This window comes from Coregonus clupeaformis, unplaced genomic scaffold, assembly GCF_020615455.1.
Source record: "Coregonus clupeaformis isolate EN_2021a unplaced genomic scaffold, ASM2061545v1 scaf3477, whole genome shotgun sequence".
Taxonomy (NCBI): Eukaryota; Metazoa; Chordata; class Actinopteri; order Salmoniformes; family Salmonidae; genus Coregonus; species Coregonus clupeaformis.
The window spans coordinates 14,193-38,335 of NW_025536931.1; the positions used below are offsets into that span (position 1 = coordinate 14,193).

Consider the following 24,143-nt stretch of genomic DNA (forward strand, 5'->3'; position numbering starts at 1 on the left):
TGTGATCAACGAGGGCTGAGACAGAGCGGTGTTTGTGAGACAAAGGCGGATCCTGAAGAAGCCCTGGTCTTGTTTTTACAAAAACATCTGTATAGTCAGAATGGTTTGAATTACAAACTATTAAAAGCTATCTATGAAAAGCTCACACTCTACCGAACATGCACGTGCAACATGTTTTGCTCTATGACGCTCACAAGCTACACAGGGTTGTTAGAAGGTAAGGGGTTCTTCTACATAGAAGACCAAAGGAAAACCCTGTACATAGTGTCTGTAATACTTTAATAAGCTCACATAGTTTCTGTCACAAACTCCAAACTCCACAGAGTTGTCACTGACTAGTTGGATACTCATTTCCCACTGAGCAAAGTATTTCTGTGCTTACAGCATTCATGTAAATTCATTTTGATCAGGTTTTTGCTTTGGCAGACTTTATTATGTTTATTGACATTTGTCAATGAAACTCATGAATGCAACTGTTTATGTCAAATAGTGTTGTTTTCTACTTGTAACCCTGGTTGTCCTGAAAGGAAAATGGTAAAACAGTTCATTGAGAAGCTAAATATAAGCGCTGGACATGCAGATATATGAAAGTCAGATAAATGAAAAATGGATTTTTGATGGTGTCTTAGGACTGATAGTTTTAGCTTCATAGGCTTTCTGTTAATTACAATAAGGATTTAGGATTTTTTTTTTTTACATGATCAACATCCACTCAGAACATAATCCCTTCATCCATGTTCCATTGAAGAACAAAGAACAGTCATCAAAGGTGGAAGGAAAATGAACAAAGTCATTCCTAGCCACCAGATTCATGCTCTGAAAGGAATATCTTAAATCGTCATCATGGATAGCGAGACCTAACACTGTCGAAACACATTTCTCAAGTAAAGAACTATAGAAATGATCCCTGAAAGTATAGTCTTGGTGTATCATTTGTTGTGATCAAGGAGGAGCATCTTGAAAAGAGCATTTGCACCACCGGTTTGTGTTGCGTTCTCAGCAGCAACAGCTGTTTTAATCAAATTGTGTTAATTATGGAGAATTGCGAGGTTCGGCAAAATAGAAATATGGCCAACGATGCCGGTTGCCAACAGGTGATATATGACCTAATGTTGGTATACAGCCATCCATGTTTCAAAGCCGGTTATTTTTTCCCCCAATTAACCCAATGACACCCACTGTTTGGCTGGCATGATTTAGGAATTCTACCCCCTTTTAAACATTGCGTGTTTGAGCTATAGACGCATGGGTTGTACCATCGGATTTGGCTTTGTCTTCTGCATCCAGTGGTACCAAGAGTTAGCCTGTGTGATCAACGAGGGCTGAGACAGAGCGGTGTTTGTGAGACAAAGGCGGATCCTGAAGAAGCCCTGGTCTTGTTTTTACAAAAACATCTGTATAGTCAGAATGGTTTGAATTACAAACTATTAAAAGCTATCTATGAAAAGCTCACACTCTACCGAACATGCACGTGCAACATGTTTTGCTCTATGACGCTCACAAGCTACACAAGGGTTGTTAGAAGGTAAGGGGTTCTTCTACATAGAAGACCAAAGGAAAACCCTGTACATAGTGTCTGTAATACTTTAATAAGCTCACATAGTTTCTGTCACAAACTCCAAACTCCACAGAGTTGTCACTGACTAGTTGGATACTCATTTCCCACTGAGCAAAGTATTTCTGTGCTTACAGCATTCATGTAAATTCATTTTGATCAGGTTTTTGCTTTGGCAGACTTTATTATGTTTATTGACATTTGTCAATGAAACTCATGAATGCAACTGTTTATGTCAAATAGTGTTGTTTTCTACTTGTAACCCTGGTTGTCCTGAAAGGAAAATGGTAAAACAGTTCATTGAGAAGCTAAATATAAGCGCTGGACATGCAGATATATGAAAGTCAGATAACTGAAAAATGGATTTTTGATGGTGTCTTAGGACTGATAGTTTTAGCTTCATAGGCTTTCTGTTAATTACAATAAGGATTTAGGATTTTTTTTTTTACATGATCAACATCCACTCAGAACATAATCCCTTCATCCATGTTCCATTGAAGAACAAAGAACAGTCATCAAAGGTGGAAGGAAAATGAACAAAGTCATTCCTAGCCACCAGATTCATGCTCTGAAAGGAATATCTTAAATCGTCATCATGGATAGCGAGACCTAACACTGTCGAAACACATTTCTCAAGTAAAGAACTATAGCAATGATCCCTGAAAGTATAGTCTTGGTCTATCATTTGTTGTGATCAAGGAGGAGCATCTTGAAAAGAGCATTTGCACCACCGGTTTGTGTTGCGTTCTCAGCAGCAACAGCTGTTTTAATCAAATTGTGTTAATTATGGAGAATTGCGAGGTTCGGCAAAATAGAAATATGGCCAACGATGCTGGTTGCCAACAGGTGATATATGACCTAATGTTGGTATACAGCCATCCATGTTTCAAAGCCGGTTATTTTTTCCCCCAATTAACCCAATGACACCCACTGTTTGGCTGGCATGATTTAGGAATTCTACCCCCCTTTTAAACATTGTGTGTTTGAGCTATAGACGCATGGGTTGTACCATCGGATTTGTCTTTGTCTTCTGCATCCAGTGGTACCAAGAGTTAGTCTGTGTGATCAACGAGGGCTGAGACAGAGCGGTGTTTGTGAGACAAAGGCGGATCCTGAAGAAGCCCTGGTCTTGTTTTTACAAAAACATCTGTATAGTCAGAATGGTTTGAATTACAAACTATTAAAAGCTATCTATGAAAAGCTCACACTCTACCGAACATGCACGTGCAACATGTTTTGCTCTATGACGCTCACAAGCTACACAAGGGTTGTTAGAAGGTAAGGGGTTCTTCTACATAGAAGACCAAAGGAAAACCCTGTACATAGTGTCTGTAATACTTTAATAAGCTCACATAGTTTCTGTCACAAACTCCAAACTCCACAGAGTTGTCACTGACTAGTTGGATACTCATTTCCCACTGAGCAAAGTATTTCTGTGCTTACAGCATTCATGTAAATTCATTTTGATCAGGTTTTTGCTTTGGCAGACTTTATTATGTTTATTGACATTTGTCAATGAAACTCATGAATGCAACTGTTTATGTCAAATAGTGTTGTTTTCTACTTGTAACCCTGGTTGTCCTGAAAGGAAAATGGTAAAACAGTTCATTGAGAAGCTAAATATAAGCGCTGGACATGCAGATATATGAAAGTCAGATAACTGAAAAATGGATTTTTGATGGTGTCTTAGGACTGATAGTTTTAGCTTCATAGGCTTTCTGTTAATTACAATAAGGATTTAGGATTTTTTTTTTTACATGATCAACATCCACTCAGAACATAATCCCTTCATCCATGTTCCATTGAAGAACAAAGAACAGTCATCAAAGGTGGAAGGAAAATGAACAAAGTCATTCCTAGCCACCAGATTCATGCTCTGAAAGGAATATCTTAAATCGTCATCATGGATAGCGAGACCTAACACTGTCGAAACACATTTCTCAAGTAAAGAACTATAGAAATGATCCCTGAAAGTATAGTCTTGGTGTATCATTTGTTGTGATCAAGGAGGAGCATCTTGAAAAGAGCATTTGCACCACCGGTTTGTGTTTGCGTTCTCAGCAGCAACAGCTGTTTTAATCAAATTGTGTTAATTATGGAGAATTGCGAGGTTCGGCAAAATAGAAATATGGCCAACGATGCTGGTTGCCAACAGGTGATATATGACCTAATGTTGGTATACAGCCATCCATGTTTCAAAGCCGGTTATTTTTTCCCCCAATTAACCCAATGACACCCACTGTTTGGCTGGCATGATTTAGGAATTCTACCCCCTTTTAAACATTGTGTGTTTGAGCTATAGACGCATGGGTTGTACCATCGGATTTGTCTTTGTCTTCTGCATCCAGTGGTACCAAGAGTTAGTCTGTGTGATCAACGAGGGCTGAGACAGAGCGGTGTTTGTGAGACAAAGGCGGATCCTGAAGAGGCCCTGGTCTTGTTTTTACAAAAACATCTGTATAGTCAGAATGGTTTGAATTACAAACTATTAAAAGCTATCTATGAAAAGCTCACACTCTACCGAACATGCACGTGCAACATGTTTTGCTCTATGACGCTCACAAGCTACACAGGGTTGTTAGAAGGTAAGGGGTTCTTCTACATAGAAGACCAAAGGAAAACCCTGTACATAGTGTCTGTAATACTTTAATAAGCTCACATAGTTTCTGTCACAAACTCCAAACTCCACAGAGTTGTCACTGACTAGTTGGATACTCATTTCCCACTGAGCAAAGTATTTCTGTGCTTACAGCATTCATGTAAATTCATTTTGATCAGGTTTTTGCTTTGGCAGACTTTATTATGTTTATTGACATTTGTCAATGAAACTCATGAATGCAACTGTTTATGTCAAATAGTGTTGTTTTCTACTTGTAACCCTGGTTGTCCTGAAAGGAAAATGGTAAAACAGTTCATTGAGAAGCTAAATATAAGCGCTGGACATGCAGATATATGAAAGTCAGATAACTGAAAAATGGATTTTTGATGGTGTCTTAGGACTGATAGTTTTAGCTTCATAGGCTTTCTGTTAATTACAATAAGGATTTAGGACTTTTTTTTTTTACATGATCAACATCCACTCAGAACATAATCCCTTCATCCATGTTCCATTGAAGAACAAAGAACAGTCATCAAAGGTGGAAGGAAAATGAACAAAGTCATTCCTAGCCACCAGATTCATGCTCTGAAAGGAATATCTTAAATCGTCATCATGGATAGCGAGACCTAACACTGTCGAAACACATTTCTCAAGTAAAGAACTATAGCAATGATCCCTGAAAGTATAGTCTTGGTGTATCATTTGTTGTGATCAAGGAGGAGCATCTTGAAAAGAGCATTTGCACCACCGGTTTGTGTTTGCGTTCTCAGCAGCAACAGCTGTTTTAATCAAATTGTGTTAATTATGGAGAATTGCGAGGTTCGGCAAAATAGAAATATGGCCAACGATGCTGGTTGCCAACAGGTGATATATGACCTAATGTTGGTATACAGCCATCCATGTTTCAAAGCCGGTTATTTTTTCCCCCAATTAACCCAATGACACCCACTGTTTGGCTGGCATGATTTAGGAATTCTACCCCCCTTTTAAACATTGTGTGTTTGAGCTATAGACGCATGGGTTGTACCATCGGATTTGTCTTTGTCTTCTGCATCCAGTGGTACCAAGAGTTAGTCTGTGTGATCAACGAGGGCTGAGACAGAGCGGTGTTTGTGAGACAAAGGTGGATCCTGAAGAGGCCCTGGTCTTGTTTTTACAAAAACATCTGTATAGTCAGAATGGTTTGAATTACAAACTATTAAAAGCTATCTATGAAAAGCTCACACTCTACCGAACATGCACGTGCAACATGTTTTGCTCTATGACGCTCACAAGCTACACAAGGGTTGTTAGAAGGTAAGGGGTTCTTCTACATAGAAGACCAAAGGAAAACCCTGTACATAGTGTCTGTAATACTTTAATAAGCTCACATAGTTTCTGTCACAAACTCCAAACTCCACAGAGTTGTCACTGACTAGTTGGATACTCATTTCCCACTGAGCAAAGTATTTCTGTGCTTACAGCATTCATGTAAATTCATTTTGATCAGGTTTTTGCTTTGGCAGACTTTATTATGTTTATTGACATTTGTCAATGAAACTCATGAATGCAACTGTTTATGTCAAATAGTGTTGTTTTCTACTTGTAACCCTGGTTGTCCTGAAAGGAAAATGGTAAAACAGTTCATTGAGAAGCTAAATATAAGCGCTGGACATGCAGATATATGAAAGTCAGATAACTGAAAAATGGATTTTTGATGGTGTCTTAGGACTGATAGTTTTAGCTTCATAGGCTTTCTGTTAATTACAATAAGGATTTAGGATTTTTTTTTTTACATGATCAACATCCACTCAGAACATAATCCCTTCATCCATGTTCCATTGAAGAACAAAGAACAGTCATCAAAGGTGGAAGGAAAATGAACAAAGTCATTCCTAGCCACCAGATTCATGCTCTGAAAGGAATATCTTAAATCGTCATCATGGATAGCGAGACCTAACACTGTCGAAACACATTTCTCAAGTAAAGAACTATAGAAATGATCCCTGAAAGTATAGTCTTGGTGTATCATTTGTTGTGATCAAGGAGGAGCATCTTGAAAAGAGCATTTGCACCACCGGTTTGTGTTTGCGTTCTCAGCAGCAACAGCTGTTTTAATCAAATTGTGTTAATTATGGAGAATTGCGAGGTTCGGCAAAATAGAAATATGGCCAACGATGCTGGTTGCCAACAGGTGATATATGACCTAATGTTGGTATACAGCCATCCATGTTTCAAAGCCGGTTATTTTTTCCCCCAATTAACCCAATGACACCCACTGTTTGGCTGGCATGATTTAGGAATTCTACCCCCCTTTTAAACATTGTGTGTTTGAGCTATAGACGCATGGGTTGTACCATCGGATTTGTCTTTGTCTTCTGCATCCAGTGGTACCAAGAGTTAGTCTGTGTGATCAACGAGGGCTGAGACAGAGCGGTGTTTGTGAGACAAAGGCGGATCCTGAAGAAGCCCTGGTCTTGTTTTTACAAAAACATCTGTATAGTCAGAATGGTTTGAATTACAAACTATTAAAAGCTATCTATGAAAAGCTCACACTCTACCGAACATGCACGTGCAACATGTTTTGCTCTATGACGCTCACAAGCTACACAAGGGTTGTTAGAAGGTAAGGGGTTCTTCTACATAGAAGACCAAAGGAAAACCCTGTACATAGTGTCTGTAATACTTTAATAAGCTCACATAGTTTCTGTCACAAACTCCAAACTCCACAGAGTTGTCACTGACTAGTTGGATACTCATTTCCCACTGAGCAAAGTATTTCTGTGCTTACAGCATTCATGTAAATTCATTTTGATCAGGTTTTTGCTTTGGCAGACTTTATTATGTTTATTGACATTTGTCAATGAAACTCATGAATGCAACTGTTTATGTCAAATAGTGTTGTTTTCTACTTGTAACCCTGGTTGTCCTGAAAGGAAAATGGTAAAACAGTTCATTGAGAAGCTAAATATAAGCGCTGGACATGCAGATATATGAAAGTCAGATAACTGAAAAATGGATTTTTGATGGTGTCTTAGGACTGATAGTTTTAGCTTCATAGGCTTTCTGTTAATTACAATAAGGATTTAGGATTTTTTTTTTTTTACATGATCAACATCCACTCAGAACATAATCCCTTCATCCATGTTCCATTGAAGAACAAAGAACAGTCATCAAAGGTGGAAGGAAAATGAACAAAGTCATTCCTAGCCACCAGATTCATGCTCTGAAAGGAATATCTTAAATCGTCATCATGGATAGCGAGACCTAACACTGTCGAAACACATTTCTCAAGTAAAGAACTATAGCAATGATCCCTGAAAGTATAGTCTTGGTGTATCATTTGTTGTGATCAAGGAGGAGCATCTTGAAAAGAGCATTTGCACCACCGGTTTGTGTTTGCGTTCTCAGCAGCAACAGCTGTTTTAATCAAATTGTGTTAATTATGGAGAATTGCGAGGTTCGGCAAAATAGAAATATGGCCAACGATGCTGGTTGCCAACAGGTGATATATGACCTAATGTTGGTATACAGCCATCCATGTTTCAAAGCCGGTTATTTTTTTTTTTTTTTAACCCAATGACACCCACTGTTTGGCTGGCATGATTTAGGAATTCTACCCCCTTTTAAACATTGTGTGTTTGAGCTATAGACGCATGGGTTGTACCATCGGATTTGTCTTTGTCTTCTGCATCCAGTGGTACCAAGAGTTAGTCTGTGTGATCAACGAGGGCTGAGACAGAGCGGTGTTTGTGAGACAAAGGTGGATCCTGAAGAGGCCCTGGTCTTGTTTTTACAAAAACATCTGTATAGTCAGAATGGTTTGAATTACAAACTATTAAAAGCTATCTATGAAAAGCTCACACTCTACCGAACATGCACGTGCAACATGTTTTGCTCTATGACGCTCACAAGCTACACAAGGGTTGTTAGAAGGTAAGGGGTTCTTCTACATAGAAGACCAAAGGAAAACCCTGTACATAGTGTCTGTAATACTTTAATAAGCTCACATAGTTTCTGTCACAAACTCCAAACTCCACAGAGTTGTCACTGACTAGTTGGATACTCATTTCCCACTGAGCAAAGTATTTCTGTGCTTACAGCATTCATGTAAATTCATTTTGATCAGGTTTTTGCTTTGGCAGACTTTATTATGTTTATTGACATTTGTCAATGAAACTCATGAATGCAACTGTTTATGTCAAATAGTGTTGTTTTCTACTTGTAACCCTGGTTGTCCTGAAAGGAAAATGGTAAAACAGTTCATTGAGAAGCTAAATATAAGCGCTGGACATGCAGATATATGAAAGTCAGATAACTGAAAAATGGATTTTTGATGGTGTCTTAGGACTGATAGTTTTAGCTTCATAGGCTTTCTGTTAATTACAATAAGGATTTAGGATTTTTTTTTTTACATGATCAACATCCACTCAGAACATAATCCCTTCATCCATGTTCCATTGAAGAACAAAGAACAGTCATCAAAGGTGGAAGGAAAATGAACAAAGTCATTCCTAGCCACCAGATTCATGCTCTGAAAGGAATATCTTAAATCGTCATCATGGATAGCGAGACCTAACACTGTCGAAACACATTTCTCAAGTAAAGAACTATAGCAATGATCCCTGAAAGTATAGTCTTGGTCTATCATTTGTTGTGATCAAGGAGGAGCATCTTGAAAAGAGCATTTGCACCACCGGTTTGTGTTTGCGTTCTCAGCAGCAACAGCTGTTTTAATCAAATTGTGTTAATTATGGAGAATTGCGAGGTTCGGCAAAATAGAAATATGGCCAACGATGCTGGTTGCCAACAGGTGATATATGACCTAATGTTGGTATACAGCCATCCATGTTTCAAAGCCGGTTATTTTTTCCCCCAATTAACCCAATGACACCCACTGTTTGGCTGGCATGATTTAGGAATTCTACCCCCCTTTTAAACATTGTGTGTTTGAGCTATAGACGCATGGGTTGTACCATCGGATTTGTCTTTGTCTTCTGCATCCAGTGGTACCAAGAGTTAGTCTGTGTGATCAACGAGGGCTGAGACAGAGCGGTGTTTGTGAGACAAAGGCGGATCCTGAAGAGGCCCTGGTCTTGTTTTTACAAAAACATCTGTATAGTCAGAATGGTTTGAATTACAAACTATTAAAAGCTATCTATGAAAAGCTCACACTCTACCGAACATGCACGTGCAACATGTTTTGCTCTATGACGCTCACAAGCTACACAAGGGTTGTTAGAAGGTAAGGGGTTCTTCTACATAGAAGACCAAAGGAAAACCCTGTACATAGTGTCTGTAATACTTTAATAAGCTCACATAGTTTCTGTCACAAACTCCAAACTCCACAGAGTTGTCACTGACTAGTTGGATACTCATTTCCCACTGAGCAAAGTATTTCTGTGCTTACAGCATTCATGTAAATTCATTTTGATCAGGTTTTTGCTTTGGCAGACTTTATTATGTTTATTGACATTTGTCAATGAAACTCATGAATGCAACTGTTTATGTCAAATAGTGTTGTTTTCTACTTGTAACCCTGGTTGTCCTGAAAGGAAAATGGTAAAACAGTTCATTGAGAAGCTAAATATAAGCGCTGGACATGCAGATATATGAAAGTCAGATAACTGAAAAATGGATTTTTGATGGTGTCTTAGGACTGATAGTTTTAGCTTCATAGGCTTTCTGTTAATTACAATAAGGATTTAGGATTTTTTTTTTTACATGATCAACATCCACTCAGAACATAATCCCTTCATCCATGTTCCATTGAAGAACAAAGAACAGTCATCAAAGGTGGAAGGAAAATGAACAAAGTCATTCCTAGCCACCAGATTCATGCTCTGAAAGGAATATCTTAAATCGTCATCATGGATAGCGAGACCTAACACTGTCGAAACACATTTCTCAAGTAAAGAACTATAGAATGATCCCTGAAAGTATAGTCTTGGTGTATCATTTGTTGTGATCAAGGAGGAGCATCTTGAAAAGAGCATTTGCACCACCGGTTTGTGTTGCGTTCTCAGCAGCAACAGCTGTTTTAATCAAATTGTGTTAATTATGGAGAATTGCGAGGTTCGGCAAAATAGAAATATGGCCAACGATGCTGGTTGCCAACAGGTGATATATGACCTAATGTTGGTATACAGCCATCCATGTTTCAAAGCCGGTTATTTTTTCCCCCAATTAACCCAATGACACCCACTGTTTGGCTGGCATGATTTAGGAATTCTACCCCCTTTTAAACATTGTGTGTTTGAGCTATAGACGCATGGGTTGTACCATCGGATTTGTCTTTGTCTTCTGCATCCAGTGGTACCAAGAGTTAGTCTGTGTGATCAACGAGGGCTGAGACAGAGCGGTGTTTGTGAGACAAAGGTGGATCCTGAAGAGGCCCTGGTCTTGTTTTTACAAAAACATCTGTATAGTCAGAATGGTTTGAATTACAAACTATTAAAAGCTATCTATGAAAAGCTCACACTCTACCGAACATGCACGTGCAACATGTTTTGCTCTATGACGCTCACAAGCTACACAAGGGTTGTTAGAAGGTAAGGGGTTCTTCTACATAGAAGACCAAAGGAAAACCCTGTACATAGTGTCTGTAATACTTTAATAAGCTCACATAGTTTCTGTCACAAACTCCAAACTCCACAGAGTTGTCACTGACTAGTTGGATACTCATTTCCCACTGAGCAAAGTATTTCTGTGCTTACAGCATTCATGTAAATTCATTTTGATCAGGTTTTTGCTTTGGCAGACTTTATTATGTTTATTGACATTTGTCAATGAAACTCATGAATGCAACTGTTTATGTCAAATAGTGTTGTTTTCTACTTGTAACCCTGGTTGTCCTGAAAGGAAAATGGTAAAACAGTTCATTGAGAAGCTAAATATAAGCGCTGGACATGCAGATATATGAAAGTCAGATAACTGAAAAATGGATTTTTGATGGTGTCTTAGGACTGATAGTTTTAGCTTCATAGGCTTTCTGTTAATTACAATAAGGATTTAGGACTTTTTTTTTTTACATGATCAACATCCACTCAGAACATAATCCCTTCATCCATGTTCCATTGAAGAACAAAGAACAGTCATCAAAGGTGGAAGGAAAATGAACAAAGTCATTCCTAGCCACCAGATTCATGCTCTGAAAGGAATATCTTAAATCGTCATCATGGATAGCGAGACCTAACACTGTCGAAACACATTTCTCAAGTAAAGAACTATAGCAATGATCCCTGAAAGTATAGTCTTGGTGTATCATTTGTTGTGATCAAGGAGGAGCATCTTGAAAAGAGCATTTGCACCACCGGTTTGTGTTGCGTTCTCAGCAGCAACAGCTGTTTTAATCAAATTGTGTTAATTATGGAGAATTGCGAGGTTCGGCAAAATAGAAATATGGCCAACGATGCTGGTTGCCAACAGGTGATATATGACCTAATGTTGGTATACAGCCATCCATGTTTCAAAGCCGGTTATTTTTTCCCCCAATTAACCCAATGACACCCACTGTTTGGCTGGCATGATTTAGGAATTCTACCCCCTTTTAAACATTGTGTGTTTGAGCTATAGACGCATGGGTTGTACCATCGGATTTGTCTTTGTCTTCTGCATCCAGTGGTACCAAGAGTTAGTCTGTGTGATCAACGAGGGCTGAGACAGAGCGGTGTTTGTGAGACAAAGGCGGATCCTGAAGAGGCCCTGGTCTTGTTTTTACAAAAACATCTGTATAGTCAGAATGGTTTGAATTACAAACTATTAAAAGCTATCTATGAAAAGCTCACACTCTACCGAACATGCACGTGCAACATGTTTTGCTCTATGACGCTCACAAGCTACACAAGGGTTGTTAGAAGGTAAGGGGTTCTTCTACATAGAAGACCAAAGGAAAACCCTGTACATAGTGTCTGTAATACTTTAATAAGCTCACATAGTTTCTGTCACAAACTCCAAACTCCACAGAGTTGTCACTGACTAGTTGGATACTCATTTCCCACTGAGCAAAGTATTTCTGTGCTTACAGCATTCATGTAAATTCATTTTGATCAGGTTTTTGCTTTGGCAGACTTTATTATGTTTATTGACATTTGTCAATGAAACTCATGAATGCAACTGTTTATGTCAAATAGTGTTGTTTTCTACTTGTAACCCTGGTTGTCCTGAAAGGAAAATGGTAAAACAGTTCATTGAGAAGCTAAATATAAGCGCTGGACATGCAGATATATGAAAGTCAGATAACTGAAAAATGGATTTTTGATGGTGTCTTAGGACTGATAGTTTTAGCTTCATAGGCTTTCTGTTAATTACAATAAGGATTTAGGATTTTTTTTTTTACATGATCAACATCCACTCAGAACATAATCCCTTCATCCATGTTCCATTGAAGAACAAAGAACAGTCATCAAAGGTGGAAGGAAAATGAACAAAGTCATTCCTAGCCACCAGATTCATGCTCTGAAAGGAATATCTTAAATCGTCATCATGGATAGCGAGACCTAACACTGTCGAAACACATTTCTCAAGTAAAGAACTATAGCAATGATCCCTGAAAGTATAGTCTTGGTCTATCATTTGTTGTGATCAAGGAGGAGCATCTTGAAAAGAGCATTTGCACCACCGGTTTGTGTTTGCGTTCTCAGCAGCAACAGCTGTTTTAATCAAATTGTGTTAATTATGGAGAATTGCGAGGTTCGGCAAAATAGAAATATGGCCAACGATGCTGGTTGCCAACAGGTGATATATGACCTAATGTTGGTATACAGCCATCCATGTTTCAAAGCCGGTTATTTTTTCCCCCAATTAACCCAATGACACCCACTGTTTGGCTGGCATGATTTAGGAATTCTACCCCCCTTTTAAACATTGTGTGTTTGAGCTATAGACGCATGGGTTGTACCATCGGATTTGTCTTTGTCTTCTGCATCCAGTGGTACCAAGAGTTAGTCTGTGTGATCAACGAGGGCTGAGACAGAGCGGTGTTTGTGAGACAAAGGCGGATCCTGAAGAGGCCCTGGTCTTGTTTTTACAAAAACATCTGTATAGTCAGAATGGTTTGAATTACAAACTATTAAAAGCTATCTATGAAAAGCTCACACTCTACCGAACATGCACGTGCAACATGTTTTGCTCTATGACGCTCACAAGCTACACAGGGTTGTTAGAAGGTAAGGGGTTCTTCTACATAGAAGACCAAAGGAAAACCCTGTACATAGTGTCTGTAATACTTTAATAAGCTCACATAGTTTCTGTCACAAACTCCAAACTCCACAGAGTTGTCACTGACTAGTTGGATACTCATTTCCCACTGAGCAAAGTATTTCTGTGCTTACAGCATTCATGTAAATTCATTTTGATCAGGTTTTTGCTTTGGCAGACTTTATTATGTTTATTGACATTTGTCAATGAAACTCATGAATGCAACTGTTTATGTCAAATAGTGTTGTTTTCTACTTGTAACCCTGGTTGTCCTGAAAGGAAAATGGTAAAACAGTTCATTGAGAAGCTAAATATAAGCGCTGGACATGCAGATATATGAAAGTCAGATAACTGAAAAATGGATTTTTGATGGTGTCTTAGGACTGATAGTTTTAGCTTCATAGGCTTTCTGTTAATTACAATAAGGATTTAGGATTTTTTTTTTTTTACATGATCAACATCCACTCAGAACATAATCCCTTCATCCATGTTCCATTGAAGAACAAAGAACAGTCATCAAAGGTGGAAGGAAAATGAACAAAGTCATTCCTAGCCACCAGATTCATGCTCTGAAAGGAATATCTTAAATCGTCATCATGGATAGCGAGACCTAACACTGTCGAAACACATTTCTCAAGTAAAGAACTATAGACAATGATCCCTGAAAGTATAGTCTTGGTGTATCATTTGTTGTGATCAAGGAGGAGCATCTTGAAAAGAGCATTTGCACCACCGGTTTGTGTTGCGTTCTCAGCAGCAACAGCTGTTTTAATCAAATTGTGTTAATTATGGAGAATTGCGAGGTTCGGCAAAATAGAAATATGGCCAACGATGCTGGTTGCCAACAGGTGATATATGACCTAATGTTGGTATACAGCCATCCATGTTTCAAAGCCGGTTATTTTTCCCCCAATTAACCCAATGACACCCACTGTTTGGCTGGCATGATTTAGGAATTCTACCCCCCTTTTAAACATTGTGTGTTTGAGCTATAGACGCATGGGTTGTACCATCGGATTTGTCTTTGTCTTCTGCATCCAGTGGTACCAAGAGTTAGTCTGTGTGATCAACGAGGGCTGAGACAGAGCGGTGTTTGTGAGACAAAGGCGGATCCTGAAGAGGCCCTGGTCTTGTTTTTACAAAAACATCTGTATAGTCAGAATGGTTTGAATTACAAACTATTAAAAGCTATCTATGAAAAGCTCACACTCTACCGAACATGCACGTGCAACATGTTTTGCTCTATGACGCTCACAAGCTACACAAGGGTTGTTAGAAGGTAAGGGGTTCTTCTACATAGAAGACCAAAGGAAAACCCTGTACATAGTGTCTGTAATACTTTAATAAGCTCACATAGTTTCTGTCACAAACTCCAAACTCCACAGAGTTGTCACTGACTAGTTGGATACTCATTTCCCACTGAGCAAAGTATTTCTGTGCTTACAGCATTCATGTAAATTCATTTTGATCAGGTTTTTGCTTTGGCAGACTTTATTATGTTTATTGACATTTGTCAATGAAACTCATGAATGCAACTGTTTATGTCAAATAGTGTTGTTTTCTACTTGTAACCCTGGTTGTCCTGAAAGGAAAATGGTAAAACAGTTCATTGAGAAGCTAAATATAAGCGCTGGACATGCAGATATATGAAAGTCAGATAACTGAAAAATGGATTTTTGATGGTGTCTTAGGACTGATAGTTTTAGCTTCATAGGCTTTCTGTTAATTACAATAAGGATTTAGGACTTTTTTTTTTACATGATCAACATCCACTCAGAACATAATCCCTTCATCCATGTTCCATTGAAGAACAAAGAACAGTCATCAAAGGTGGAAGGAAAATGAACAAAGTCATTCCTAGCCACCAGATTCATGCTCTGAAAGGAATATCTTAAATCGTCATCATGGATAGCGAGACCTAACACTGTCGAAACACATTTCTCAAGTAAAGAACTATAGCAATGATCCCTGAAAGTATAGTCTTGGTCTATCATTTGTTGTGATCAAGGAGGAGCATCTTGAAAAGAGCATTTGCACCACCGGTTTGTGTTGCGTTCTCAGCAGCAACAGCTGTTTTAATCAAATTGTGTTAATTATGGAGAATTGCGAGGTTCGGCAAAATAGAAATATGGCCAACGATGCTGGTTGCCAACAGGTGATATATGACCTAATGTTGGTATACAGCCATCCATGTTTCAAAGCCGGTTATTTTTTCCCCCAATTAACCCAATGACACCCACTGTTTGGCTGGCATGATTTAGGAATTCTACCCCCTTTTAAACATTGTGTGTTTGAGCTATAGACGCATGGGTTGTACCATCGGATTTGTCTTTGTCTTCTGCATCCAGTGGTACCAAGAGTTAGTCTGTGTGATCAACGACGGCTGAGACAGAGCGGTGTTTGTGAGACAAAGGCGGATCCTGAAGAAGCCCTGGTCTTGTTTTTACAAAAACATCTGTATTGTCAGAATGGTTTGAATTACAAACTATTAAAAGCTATCTATGAAAAGCTCACACTCTACCGAACATGCACGTGCAACATGTTTTGCTCTATGACGCTCACAAGCTACACAAGGGTTGTTAGAAGGTAAGGGGTTCTTCTACATAGAAGACCAAAGGTAAACCCTGTACATAGTGTCTGTAATACTTTAATAAGCTCACATAGTTTCTGTCACAAACTCCAAACTCCACAGAGTTGTCACTGACTAGTTGGATACTCATTTCCCACTGAGCAAAGTATTTCTGTGCTTACAGCATTCATGTAAATTCATTTTGATCAGGTTTTTGCTTTGGCAGACTTTATTATGTTTATTGACATTTGTCAATGAAACTCATGAATGCAACTGTTTATGTCAAATAGTGTTGTTTTCTACTTGTAACCCTGGTTGTCCTGAAAGGAAAATGGTAAAACAGTTCATTGAGAAGCTAAATATAAGCGCTGGACATGCAGATATATGAAAGTCAGATAACTGAAAAATGGATTTTTGATGGTGTCTTAGGACTGATAGTTTTAGCTTCATAGGCTTTCTGTTAATTACAATAAGGATTTAGGATTTTTTTTTTTACATGATCAACATCCACTCAGAACATAATCCCTTCATCCATGTTCCATTGAAGAACAAAGAACAGTCATCAAAGGTGGAAGGAAAATGAACAAAGTCATTCCTAGCCACCAGATTCATGCTCTGAAAGGAATATCTTAAATCGTCATCATGGATAGCGAGACCTAACACTGTCGAAACACATTTCTCAAGTAAAGAACTATAGAAATGATCCCTGAAAGTATAGTCTTGGTGTATCATTTGTTGTGATCAAGGAGGAGCATCTTGAAAAGAGCATTTGCACCACCGGTTTGTGTTGCGTTCTCAGCAGCAACAGCTGTTTTAATCAAATTGTGTTAATTATGGAGAATTGCGAGGTTCGGCAAAATAGAAATATGGCCAACGATGCTGGTTGCCAACAGGTGATATATGACCTAATGTTGGTATACAGCCATCCATGTTTCAAAGCCGGTTATTTTTTCCCCCAATTAACCCAATGACACCCACTGTTTGGCTGGCATGATTTAGGAATTCTACCCCCTTTTAAACATTGTGTGTTTGAGCTATAGACGCATGGGTTGTACCATCGGATTTGTCTTTGTCTTCTGCATCCAGTGGTACCAAGAGTTAGTCTGTGTGATCAACGAGGGCTGAGACAGAGCGGTGTTTGTGAGACAAAGGCGGATCCTGAAGAGGCCCTGGTCTTGTTTTTACAAAAACATCTGTATAGTCAGAATGGTTTGAATTACAAACTATTAAAAGCTATCTATGAAAAGCTCACACTCTACCGAACATGCACGTGCAACATGTTTTGCTCTATGACGCTCACAAGCTACACAAGGGTTGTTAGAAGGTAAGGGGTTCTTCTACATAGAAGACCAAAGGAAAACCCTGTACATAGTGTCTGTAATACTTTAATAAGCTCACATAGTTTCTGTCACAAACTCCAAACTCCACAGAGTTGTCACTGACTAGTTGGATACTCATTTCCCACTGAGCAAAGTATTTCTGTGCTTACAGCATTCATGTAAATTCATTTTGATCAGGTTTTTGCTTTGGCAGACTTTATTATGTTTATTGACATTTGTCAATGAAACTCATGAATGCAACTGTTTATGTCAAATAGTGTTGTTTTCTACTTGTAACCCTGGTTGTCCTGAAAGGAAAATGGTAAAACAGTTCATTGAGAAGCTAAATATAAGCGCTGGACATGCAGATATATGAAAGTCAGATAAACTGAAAAATGGATTTTTGATGGTGTCTTAGGACTGATAGTTTTAGCTTTATAGGCTTTCTGTTAATTACAATAAGGATTTAGGATTTTTTTTTTTACATGATCAACATCCACTCAGAACATAATCCCTTCATCCATGTTCCATTGAAGAACAAAGAACAGTCATCAAAGGTGGAAGGAAAATGAACAAAGTCATTCCTAGCCACCAGATTCGTGCTCTGAAAGGAATATCTTAAATCGTCATCATGGATAGCGAGACCTAACACTGTCGAAACACATTTCTCAAGTAAAGAACTATAGAAATGATCCTGAAAGTATAGTCTTGGTGTATCATTTGTTGTGATCAAGGAGGAGCATCTTGAAAAGAGCATTTGCACCACCGGTTTGTGTTGCGTTCTCAGCAGCAACAGCTGTTTTAATCAAATTGTGTTAATTATGGAGAATTGCGAGGTTCGGCAAAATAGAAATATGGCCAACGATGCCGGTTGCCAACAGGTGATATATGACCTAATGTTGGTATACAGCCATCCATGTTTCAAAGCCGGTTATTTTTTCCCCCAATTAACCCAATGACACCCACTGTTTGGCTGGCATGATTTAGGAATTCTACCCCCTTTTAAACATTGTGTGTTTGAGCTATAGACGCATGGGTTGTACCATCGGATTTGTCTTTGTCTTCTGCATCCAGTGGTACAAAGAGTTAGTCTGTGTGATCAACGAGGGCTGAGACAGAGCGGTGTTTGTGAGACAAAGGTGGATCCTGAAGAGGCCCTGGTCTTGTTTTTACAAAAACATCTGTATAGTCAGAATGGTTTGAATTACAAACTATTAAAAGCTATCTATGAAAAGCTCACACTCTACCGAACATGCACGTGCAACATGTTTTGCTCTATGACGCTCACAAGCGCTGGACATGCAGATACATGAAAGTCAGATAAATGAAAAATGGATTTTTGATGGTGTCTTAGGACTGATAGTTTTAGCTTCATAGGCTTTCTGTTAATTACAATAAGGATTTAGGATATTTTTTTTTACATGATCAACATCCACTCAGAACATAATCCCTTCATCCATGTTCCATTGAAGAACAAAGAACAGTCATCAAAGGTGGAAGGAAAATGAACAAAGTCATTCCTAGCCACCAGATTCATGCTCTGAAAGGAATATCTTAAATCGTCATCATGGATAGCGAGACCTAACACTGTCAAAACACATTTCTCAAGTAAAGAACTATAGAAATGATCCCTGAAAGTATAGTCTTGGTGTATCATTTGTTGTGATCAAGGAGGAGCATCTTGAAAAGAGCATTTGCACCACCGGTTTGTGTTGCGTTCTCAGCAGCAACAGCTGTTTTAATCAAATTGTGTTAATTATGGAGAATTGCGAGGTTCGGCAAAATAGAAATATGGCCAACGATGCTGGTTGCCAACAGGTGATATATGACCTAATGTTGGTATACAGCCATCCATGTTTCAAAGCCGGTTATTTTTCCCCCCAATTAACCCAATGACACCCACTGTTTGGCTGGCATGATTTAGGAATTCTACCCCCTTTTAAACATTGTGTGTTTGAGCTATAGACGCATGGGTTGTACCATCGGATTTGTCTTTGTCTTCTGCATCCAGTGGTACCAAGAGTTAGTCTGTGTGATCAACGAGGGCTGAGACAGAGCGGTGTTTGTGAGACAAAGGTGGATCCTGAAGAGGCCCTGGTCTTGTTTTTACAAAAACATCTGTATAGTCAGAATGGTTTGAATTACAAACTATTAAAAGCTATCTATGAAAAGCTCACACTCTACCGAACATGCACGTGCAACATGTTTTGCTCTATGACGCTCACAAGCTACACAAGGGTTGTTAGAATGTAAGGGGTTCTTCTACATAGAAGACCAAAGGAAAACCCTGTACATAGTGTCTGTAATACTTTAATAAGCTCACATAGTTTCTGTCACAAACTCCAAACTCCACAGAGTTGTCACTGACTAGTTGGATACTCATTTCCCACTGAGCAAAGTAATTCTGTGCTTACAGCATTCATGTAAATTCATTTTGATCAGGTTTTTGCTTTGGCAGACTTTATTATGTTTATTGACATTTATCAATGAAACTCGTGAATGCAACTGTTTATGTCAAATAGTGTTGTTTTCTACTTGTAACCCTGGTTGTCCTGAAAGGAAAATGGTAAAACAGTTCATTGAGAAGCTAAATATAAGCGCTGGACATGCAGATATATGAAAGTCAGATAAATGAAAAATGGATTTTTGATGGTGTCTTAGGACTGATAGTTTTAGCTTCATAGGCTTTCTGTTAATTACAATAAGGATTTAGGATTTTTTTTTTTACATGATCAACATCCACTCAGAACATAATCCCTTCATCAATGTCCCATTGAAGAACAAAGAACAGTCATCAAAGGTGGAAGGAAAATGAACAAAGTCATTCCTAGCCACCAGATTCATGCTCTGAAAGGAATATCTTAAATCGTCATCATGGATAGCGAGACCTAACACTGTCGAAACACATTTCTCAAGTAAAGAACTATAGAAATGATCCCTGAAAGTATAGTCTTGGTGTATCATTTGTTGTGATCAAGGAGGAGCATCTTGAAAAGAGCATTTGCACCACCGGTTTGTGTTGCGTTCTCAGCAGCAACAGCTGTTTTAATCAAATTGTGTTAATTATGGAGAATTGCGAGGTTCGGCAAAATAGAAATATGGCCAACGATGCTGGTTGCCAACAGGTGATATATGACCTAATGTTGGTATACAGCCATCCATGTTTCAAAGCCGGTTATTTTTTCCCCAATTAACCCAATGACACCCACTGTTTGGCTGGCATGATTTAGGAATTCTACCCCCTTTTAAACATTGTGTGTTTGAGCTATAGACGCATGGGTTGTACCATCGGATTTGTCTTTATCTGCTGCATCCAGTGGTACAAAGAGTTAGTCTGTGTGATCAACGAGGGCTGAGATAGAGCGGTGTTTGTGAGACAAAGGTGGATCCTGAAGAGGCCCTGGTCTTGTTTTTACAAAAACATCTGTATAGTCAGAATGGTTTGAATTACAAACTATTAAAAGCTATCTATGAAAAGCTCACACTCTACCGAACATGCACGTGCAACATGTTTTGCTCTATGACGCTCACAAGCTACACAAGGGTTGTTAGAATGTAAGGGGTTCTTCTACATAGAAGACCAAAGGAAAACCCTGTACATAGTGTCTGTAATACTTTAATAAGCTCACATAGTTTCTGTCACAAACTCCAAACTCCACAGAGTTGTTACTGACTAGTTGGATACTCATTTCCAACTGAGCAAAGTATTTCTGTGCTTACAGCATTCATGTAAATTCATTTTGATCAGGTTTTTGCTTTGGCAGACTTTATTATGTTTATTGACATTTGTCAATGAAACTCATGAATGCAACTGTTTATGTCAAATAGTGTTGTTTTCTACTTGTAACCCTGGTTGTCCTGAAAGGAAAATGGTAAAACAGTTCATTGAGAAGCTAAATATAAGCGCTGGACATGCAGATATATGAAAGTCAGATAAATGAAAAATTGATTTTTGATGGTGTCTCTGGACTGATAGTTTTAGCTTTATAGGCTTTCTGTTAATTACAATAAGGATTTAGGATTTTTTTTTTTACATGATCAACATCCACTCAGAACATAATCCCTTCATCCATGTTCCATTGAAGAACAAAGAACAGTCATCAAAGGTGGAAGGAAAATGAACAAAGTCATTCCTAGCCACCAGATTCGTGCTCTGAAAGGAATATCTTAAATCGTCATCATGGATAGCGAGACCTAACACTGTCGAACCACATTTCTCAAGTAAAGAACTATAACAATGATCCATGAAAGTATAGTCTTGGTGTATCATTTGTTGTGATCAAGGAGGAGCATCTTGAAAAGAGCATTTGCACCACCGGTTTGTGTTGCATTCTCAGCAGCAACAGCTGTTTTAATCAAATTGTGTTAATTATGGAGAATTGCGAGGTTCGGCAAAATAGAAATATGGCCAACGATGCCGGTTGCCAACAGGTGATATATGACCTAATGTTGGTATACAGCCATCCATGTTTCAAAGCCGGTTATTTTTTCCCCCAATTAACCCAATGACACCCACTGTTTGGCTGGCATGATTTAGGAATTCTACCCCCTTTTAAACATTGTGTGTTTGAGCTATAGACGCATGGGTTGTACCATCGGATTTGTCTTTGTCTTCTGCATCCAGTGGTACCAAGAGTTAGTCTGTGTGATCAACGAGGGCTGAGACAGAGCGGTATTTGTGAGACAAAGGCGGATCCTGAAGAAGCCCTGGTCTTGTTTTTACAAAAACATCTGTATAGTCAGAATGGTTTGAATTACAAACTATTAAAAGCTATCTATGAAAAGCTCACACTCTACCGAACATGCACGTGCAACATGTTTTGCTCTATGACGCTCACAAGCGCTGGACATGCAGATACATGAAAGTCAGATAAATGAAAAATGGATTTTTGATGGTGTCTTAGGACTGATAGTTTTAGCTTCATAGGCTTTCTGTTAATTACAATAAGGATTTAGGATATTTTTTTTTACATGATCAACATCCACTCAGAACATAATCCCTTCATCCATGTTCCATTGAAGAACAAAGAACAGTCATCAAAGGTGGAAGGAAAATGAACAAAGTCATTCCTAGCCACCAGATTCATGCTCTGAAAGGAATATCTTAAATCGTCATCATGGATAGCGAGACCTAACACTGTCAAAACACATTTCTCAAGTAAAGAACTATAGAAATGATCCCTGAAAGTATAGTCTTGGTGTATCATTTGTTGTGATCAAGGAGGAGCATCTTGAAAAGAGCATTTGCACCACCGGTTTGTGTTGCGTTCTCAGCATCAACAGCTGTTTTAATCAAATTGTGTTAATTATGGAGAATTGCGAGGTTCGGCAAAATAGAAATATGGCCAACGATGCTGGTTGCCAACAGGGGCCTGTTGCACAAAACTAGGATAAGGGATTAAGCCAGGATATCTTGGTGATCCTGGCTCAATTGATCCGTAATCCGGTTGCACTAAAGATGGATAGGGGCAGGAGGATATGTTATGGTATAAATTACCATGGAGATTTATTCTGTGGAGCTAGCCTGCTCCAGACCAGGCTAAATTCCAGGATCTATTTAATCTCATCCCTAATGTCAGTCAGCAGTCACCACAAATGGAAACCAATAGTTATTTCACTGCTCACTATACATTGTTATCACATATAACTAGACCCACTGTCATTATTTAAACGTTTGTGATCATTAATTTCAATGATTTTGGATAAAAAATGATTTTTAGATGATGTTGCTATCATTAGATAATTTACAGTTTCCCATAGACTATAAGGCTATATATAAAATGATAGAATATTAGGGCCACAGAGGGGAAAAAACACAAGTCATAATATTGTAACCAGTTGTTTTAAAGGAGGACAGTTGTTAAAATGACAGATGTGGGGCATTTCGTGAAATTGTACTTCAGTATGGTTTCATAAACAAAGACATGCTGATGTGCCAGAATATTAAGTATCACATTGTCATAAGTATCAAAACTGTAAAAACAATATGTAGCTGTTCTGCAGAAAGAACCAGCCTCATAAATGTATGACTTTATCCTTTTTCTTCAGTGTGGCCCTAGTACTCTGTCATATAAACAAATACACATTCCATATGAATATAAAAACACAATGTGTAACATTATGTTCCTTTATTGAATAAGGACAAAACAAAGCAGGTAAACCATCAGCTCCTTTCGAAACTGAAGTCACAGTGACTCTACAAGATGGAAAGCACAGAATCCAAGCATATTATACAAAAATGATACATACACATTCAAAGGTCTGTATATAACACACCCTGCATGTCTGCACACTAAAAATAAATGCAGGACAAATCCATACACATCAACTGAACAGACAAATGAATGGATGCAGTAGCCTCCCTGCAGCCTTGTATTACACACAGTATACCGCACAAACATCATAAGAGGCCAAATTCGTAAAAAACTAACCCAAAACCCAAATTCCTCTGCCACCGCAGGACATATTTAACCAAAATTGAAAGCACACATACTAACTAAAATAATTCAACACATATTGGTCCCTCAGCAGCCGACCACTGTCGTCATCAGGGAAGATTGCCGGATTGTCCCAGTCCATGGCTGGTGGCACTCTGGGGGCCCTCTCCTTCCTCAGGCAGGCCACATTGTGGAGGACAGCACAAGCCACAGTAATATCACATGCCCTAACAGGGCTGACCCTTAATTTGTGAAGGCAGTGAAAGCGTGCCTTCAGGAGGCCAAAGGTCATTTCAACTCTGGCCCTGGTCCTGGCATGGGCATGGTTGTAGGCCTGCTGTGCTTCCTGGGGGGTCTGTGAAAGGTGTCAGGAGAAAAGGCTGGCAGCCATACCCCCTGTCTCCCAGCAACACACCAGAGAATTCACCTGTCAACACAAAATCTCATCATTACTACCTCATAAACACAGTGATATTCTTGACACAGC

The 24,143-nt window shown here is 38.8% G+C and overlaps 18 non-coding genes across 18 annotated transcripts; all 18 read right to left on the bottom strand.

Annotated features, from left to right (window-relative positions):
• Positions 1–707: 707 nt before the first annotated feature.
• Positions 708–923, bottom strand: LOC123490048. The gene has a single exon (XR_006660798.1). It is a non-coding gene; the product is annotated as a small nucleolar RNA U3 (small nucleolar RNA).
• Positions 924–2,014: 1,091 nt separating this feature from the next.
• LOC123490044 lies at positions 2,015–2,230 on the bottom strand. The gene has a single exon (XR_006660794.1). It is a non-coding gene; the product is annotated as a small nucleolar RNA U3 (small nucleolar RNA).
• Positions 2,231–3,322: 1,092 nt separating this feature from the next.
• On the bottom strand, positions 3,323–3,538 carry LOC123490057. Its single transcript, XR_006660806.1, has one exon. It is a non-coding gene; the product is annotated as a small nucleolar RNA U3 (small nucleolar RNA).
• A 1,092-nt stretch (positions 3,539–4,630) lies between these two features.
• LOC123490045 lies at positions 4,631–4,846 on the bottom strand. The gene has a single exon (XR_006660795.1). It is a non-coding gene; the product is annotated as a small nucleolar RNA U3 (small nucleolar RNA).
• A 1,093-nt stretch (positions 4,847–5,939) lies between these two features.
• Positions 5,940–6,155, bottom strand: LOC123490058. The gene has a single exon (XR_006660807.1). It is a non-coding gene; the product is annotated as a small nucleolar RNA U3 (small nucleolar RNA).
• A 1,095-nt stretch (positions 6,156–7,250) lies between these two features.
• On the bottom strand, positions 7,251–7,466 carry LOC123490046. Its single transcript, XR_006660796.1, has one exon. It is a non-coding gene; the product is annotated as a small nucleolar RNA U3 (small nucleolar RNA).
• Positions 7,467–8,558: 1,092 nt separating this feature from the next.
• Positions 8,559–8,774, bottom strand: LOC123490047. The gene has a single exon (XR_006660797.1). It is a non-coding gene; the product is annotated as a small nucleolar RNA U3 (small nucleolar RNA).
• Positions 8,775–9,867: 1,093 nt separating this feature from the next.
• LOC123490043 lies at positions 9,868–10,082 on the bottom strand. Its single transcript, XR_006660793.1, has one exon. It is a non-coding gene; the product is annotated as a small nucleolar RNA U3 (small nucleolar RNA).
• Positions 10,083–11,174: 1,092 nt separating this feature from the next.
• Positions 11,175–11,390, bottom strand: LOC123490049. Its single transcript, XR_006660799.1, has one exon. It is a non-coding gene; the product is annotated as a small nucleolar RNA U3 (small nucleolar RNA).
• A 1,091-nt stretch (positions 11,391–12,481) lies between these two features.
• On the bottom strand, positions 12,482–12,697 carry LOC123490050. Its single transcript, XR_006660800.1, has one exon. It is a non-coding gene; the product is annotated as a small nucleolar RNA U3 (small nucleolar RNA).
• Positions 12,698–13,791: 1,094 nt separating this feature from the next.
• On the bottom strand, positions 13,792–14,008 carry LOC123490052. The gene has a single exon (XR_006660802.1). It is a non-coding gene; the product is annotated as a small nucleolar RNA U3 (small nucleolar RNA).
• A 1,091-nt stretch (positions 14,009–15,099) lies between these two features.
• Positions 15,100–15,315, bottom strand: LOC123490051. The gene has a single exon (XR_006660801.1). It is a non-coding gene; the product is annotated as a small nucleolar RNA U3 (small nucleolar RNA).
• A 1,091-nt stretch (positions 15,316–16,406) lies between these two features.
• LOC123490059 lies at positions 16,407–16,622 on the bottom strand. The gene has a single exon (XR_006660808.1). It is a non-coding gene; the product is annotated as a small nucleolar RNA U3 (small nucleolar RNA).
• A 1,092-nt stretch (positions 16,623–17,714) lies between these two features.
• On the bottom strand, positions 17,715–17,929 carry LOC123490038. Its single transcript, XR_006660788.1, has one exon. It is a non-coding gene; the product is annotated as a small nucleolar RNA U3 (small nucleolar RNA).
• A 721-nt stretch (positions 17,930–18,650) lies between these two features.
• LOC123490039 lies at positions 18,651–18,866 on the bottom strand. The gene has a single exon (XR_006660789.1). It is a non-coding gene; the product is annotated as a small nucleolar RNA U3 (small nucleolar RNA).
• A 1,091-nt stretch (positions 18,867–19,957) lies between these two features.
• On the bottom strand, positions 19,958–20,173 carry LOC123490041. Its single transcript, XR_006660791.1, has one exon. It is a non-coding gene; the product is annotated as a small nucleolar RNA U3 (small nucleolar RNA).
• A 1,090-nt stretch (positions 20,174–21,263) lies between these two features.
• Positions 21,264–21,479, bottom strand: LOC123490055. Its single transcript, XR_006660805.1, has one exon. It is a non-coding gene; the product is annotated as a small nucleolar RNA U3 (small nucleolar RNA).
• A 721-nt stretch (positions 21,480–22,200) lies between these two features.
• Positions 22,201–22,416, bottom strand: LOC123490040. The gene has a single exon (XR_006660790.1). It is a non-coding gene; the product is annotated as a small nucleolar RNA U3 (small nucleolar RNA).
• Positions 22,417–24,143: the final 1,727 nt, after the last annotated feature.